We start from the raw sequence: 4,696 nt of genomic DNA on the forward strand, positions 1-4,696 counted from the left end.
AAGAGGTTTCAGAAAAGAGACTTCAAAAAAGAGATTTCATGAAAGAGGTTTCAAAAAAGAGATTTCAAAAAAGAGACTTCAAAAAAGAGATTTAAAAAAAGAGACTTCAAAAAAGAGATTTAAAAAAGAGACTTCAAAAACAGGCTCCAAAAAATAAACTTCAAAAAAGAGATTTCAAAAAAGAGGCTCCAAAAAAGAGGTTTCAGAAAAGAGACTTCAAAAAAGAGATTTCAAAAAAGAGATTTCAAAAAAGAGATTTCAATAAAGAGGTTCCAAAAAAGAGGCTTCAAAAAATAGACCTCAAAAAAGAGGTTTCAGAAAAGAGACTTCAAAAAAGAGATTTCACTAAAGAGGTTTCAAGAAAGAGGTTTCAGAAAAGAGGTTTCAAAAAAGAGACTTCAAACAGAGATTTCAAAAAAGAGGTTTCAAAAAGAGACTTCAAAAAAGATATTTAAAAAAAGAGGTTTCAAAAAAGAGACTTCAAAAAAGAGGCTCCAAAAAAGAGGTTTCAATAAAGAGACTTCAGAAAGAGGTTTCAAAAAGAGACTTCAAAAAAGATATTTAAAAAAAGAGGTTTCAAAAAAGAGACTTCAAAAAAGAGACTTCAAAAAAGAGGCCCAAAAAAAAGACTTCAAAAAAGAGATTTCAATAAAGAGGCTCCAAAAAAGAGGTTTCAAAAAAGAGACTTCAAAAAAGATATTTAAAAAAAGAGGTTTCAAAAAGAGGCTCCAAAAAAGAGGCTTCAAAAAAGAGGCTCCAAAAAAGAGGTTTCAAAAAAGAGACTTCAAAAAAGAAGCTCCAAAAAAGAGGTTTCAAAAAAGAGATTTCAAAAAAGAGACTTCAAAAAAGAGATTTAAAAAAAGAGACTTCAAAAAACAGGCTCCAAAAAATAAACTTCAAAAAAGAGGCTCCAAAAAAGAGGCTTCAAAAAATAGACCTCAAAAAGAGATTTCAAAAAAGAGGCTCCAAAAAAGAGGTTTCAGAAAAGAGACTTCAAAAAGAGATTTCAAAAAAGAGGTTTCAAAAAAGAGATTTCAAAAAAGAGACTTCAAAAAAAAGATTTAAAAAAAGAGACTTCAAAAAAGAGATTTCAAAAAAGAGGCTCCAAAAAAGAGGTTTCAGAAAAGAGACTTCAAAAAAGAGATTTCATGAAAGAGGTTTCAAAAAAGAGATTTCAAAAAAGAGACTTCAAAAAAGAGATTTAAAAAAAGAGACTTCAAAAAAGAGATTTAAAAAAAGAGACTTCAAAAAACAGGCTCCAAAAAATAAACTTCAAAAAAGAGATTTCAAAAAAGAGGCTCCAAAAAAGAGGTTTCAGAAAAGAGACTTCAAAAAAGAGATTTCAAAAAAGAGATTTCAAAAAAGAGATTTCAATAAAGAGGTTCCAAAAAAGAGGCTTCAAAAAATAGACCTCAAAAAAGAGGTTTCAGAAAAGAGACTTCAAAAAAGAGATTTCACTAAAGAGGTTCCAAGAAACAGGTTTCAGAAAAGAGGTTTCAAAAAAGAGACTTCAAACAGAGATTTCAAAAAAGAGGTTTCAAAAAGAGACTTCAAAAAAGATATTTAAAAAAAGAGGTTTCAAAAAAGAGACTTCAAAAAAGAGGCTCCAAAAAAGAGGTTTCAATAAAGAGACTTCAGAAAGAGGTTTCAAAAAGAGACTTCAAAAAAGATATTTAAAAAAAGAGGTTTCAAAAAAGAGACTTCAAAAAAGAGACTTCAAAAAAGAGGCCCAAAAAAAAGACTTCAAAAAAGAGATTTCAATAAAGAGGCTCCAAAAAAGAGGTTTCAAAAAAGAGACTTCAAACAGAGATTTCAAAAAAGAGGTTTCAAAAAGAGGCTCCAAAAAAGAGGCTTCAAAAAAGAGGCTCCAAAAAAGAGGTTTCAAAACAGAGATTTCAAAAAAGAGACTTCAAAAAAGAGATTTCAAAATCGAGGTTTCAAAAAAGAGACTTCAAAAAAGAGATTTCAAAAACGAGGTTTCAAAAAAGAGACTTCAAAAAAGAAGCTCCAAAAAAGAGGTTTCAAAAAAGAGACTTCAAAAAAGAGACTTCAAAAAAGAGATTTAAAAAAGAGACTTCAAAAAACAGGCTCCAAAAAATAAACTTCAAAAAAGAGATTTCAAAAAAGAGGCTCCAAAAAAGAGGTTTCAGAAAAGAGACTTCAAAAAAGAGATTTCAAAAAAGAGATTTTAATAAAGAGGTTCCAAAAAAGAGGCTTCAAAAAATAGACCTCAAAAAAGAGGTTTCAGAAAAGAGACTTCAAAAAAGAGATTTCAAAAAAGAGATTTCAATAAAGAGGTTCCAAGAAAGAGGTTTCAGAAAAGAGGTTTCAAAAAAGAGACTTCAAACAGAGATTTCAAAAAAGAGGCTCCAAAAAAGAGGTTTCAGAAAAGAGACTTCAAAAAAGAGATTTCATGAAAGAGGTTTCAAAAAAGAGATTTCAAAAAAGAGACTTCAAAAAAGAGATTTAAAAAAAGAGACTTCAAAAAAGAGATTTAAAAAAAGAGACTTCAAAAAACAGGCTCCAAAAAATAAACTTCAAAAAAGAGATTTCAAAAAAGAGGCTCCAAAAAAGAGACTTCAAAAAAGAGATTTCAAAGAAGAGATTTCAAAAAAGAGATTTCAATAAAGAGGTTCCAAAAAAGAGGCTTCAAAAAATAGACCTCAAAAAAGAGGTTTCAGAAAAGAGACTTCAAAAAAGAGATTTCACTAAAGAGGTTCCAAGAAAGAGGTTTCAGAAAAGAGGTTTCAAAAAAGAGACTTCAAACAGAGATTTCAAAAAAGAGGTTTCAAAAAGAGACTTCAAAAAAGATATTTAAAAAAAGAGGTTTCAAAAAAGAGACTTCAAAAAAGAGGCTCCAAAAAAGAGGTTTCAATAAAGAGACTTCAGAAAGAGGTTTCAAAAAGAGACTTCAAAAAGATATTTAAAAAAAGAGGTTTCAAAAAAGAGACTTCAAAAAAGAGACTTCAAAAAAGAGGTTTCAAAAAAGAGACTTCAAAAAAGATATTTAAAAAAAGAGGTTTCAAAAAGAGGCTCCAAAAAAGAGGCTTCAAAAAAGAGGCTCCAAAAAAGAGGTTTCAAAACAGAGATTTCAAAAAAGAGACTTCAAAAAAGAGATTTCAAAAACGAGGTTTCAAAAAAGAGACTTCAAAAAAGAAGCTCCAAAAAAGAGGTTTCAAAAAAGAGATTTCAAAAAAGAGACTTCAAAAAAGAGATTTAAAAAAAGAGACTTCAAAAAACAGGCTCCAAAAAATAAACTTCAAAAAAGAGGCTCCAAAAAAGAGGCTTCAAAAAATAGACCTCAAAAAAGAGATTTCAAAAAAGAGGCTCCAAAAAAGAGGTTTCAGAAAAGAGACTTCAAAAAAGAGATTTCAAAAAAGAGGTTTCAAAAAAGAGATTTCAAAAAAGAGACTTCAAAAAAAAGATTTAAAAAAAGAGACTTCAAAAAAGAGATTTCAAAAAAGAGGCTCCAAAAAAGAGGTTTCAGAAAAGAGACTTCAAAAAAGAGATTTCATAAAAGAGGTTTCAAAAAAGAGATTTCAATAAAGAGACTTCAGAAAGAGGTTTCAAAAAGAGACTTCAAAAAAGATATTTAAAAAAAGAGGTTTCAAAAAAGAGACTTCAAAAAAGAGACTTCAAAAAAGAGGCCCAAAAAAAAGACTTCAAAAAAGAGATTTCAATAAAGAGGCTCCAAAAAAGAGGTTTCAAAAAAGAGACTTCAAAAAAGATATTTAAAAAAAGAGGTTTCAAAAAAGAGACTTCAAAAAAGAGACTTCAAAAAAGATATTTAAAAAAAGAGGTTTCAAAAAGAGACTTCAAAAAAGAGGCTCCAAAAAAGAGGCTTCGAAAAAGAGGCTCCAAAAAAGAGGTTTCAAAACAGAGATTTCAAAAAAGAGACTTCAAAAAAGAGATTTCAAAAACGAGGTTTCAAAAAAGAGACTTCAAAAAAGAGATTTCAAAAACGAGGTTTCAAAAAAGAGACTTCAAAAAAGAAGCTCCAAAAAAGAGGTTTCAAAAAAGAGACTTCAAAAAAGAGACTTCAAAAAAGAGATTTAAAAAAGAGACTTCAAAAAACAGGCTCCAAAAAATAAACTTCAAAAAAGAGATTTCAAAAAAGAGGCTCCAAAAAAGAGGTTTCAGAAAAGAGACTTCAAAAAGAGATTTCAAAAAAGAGACTTCAAAAAAGATATTTAAAAAAAGAGGTTCCAAAAAGAGACTTCAAAAAAGAGGCTCCAAAAAAGAGGCTTCAAAAAAGAGGCTCCAAAAAAGAGGTTTCAAAACAGAGATTTCAAAAAAGAGACTTCAAAAAAGAGATTTCAAAAACGAGGTTTCAAAAAAGAGACTTCAAACAGAGATTTCAAAAAAGAGGTTTCAAAAAGAGACTTCAAAAAAGATATTTAAAAAAAGAGGTTTCAAAAAAGAGACTTCAAAAAGAGACTTCAAAAAAGAGGCTCCAAAAAAGAGGTTTCAGAAAAGAGACTTCAAAAAGAGATTTCAAAAAAGAGACTTCAAAAAAGATATTTAAAAAAAGAGGTTTCAAAAGAGACTTCAAAAAAGAGGCTCCAAAAAGAGGCTTCAAAAAAGAGGCTCCAAAAAAGAGGTTTCAAAACAGAGATTTCAAAAAAGAGACTTCAAAAAAGATATTTAAAAAAAGAGGTTTCAAAAAGAGACTTCAAAAAAGAGGCTCCAAAAAAGA

The sequence above is a fragment of the Salarias fasciatus genome, chromosome 15 (assembly GCF_902148845.1).
Source record: "Salarias fasciatus chromosome 15, fSalaFa1.1, whole genome shotgun sequence".
NCBI classification, from domain to species: domain Eukaryota; kingdom Metazoa; phylum Chordata; class Actinopteri; order Blenniiformes; family Blenniidae; genus Salarias; species Salarias fasciatus.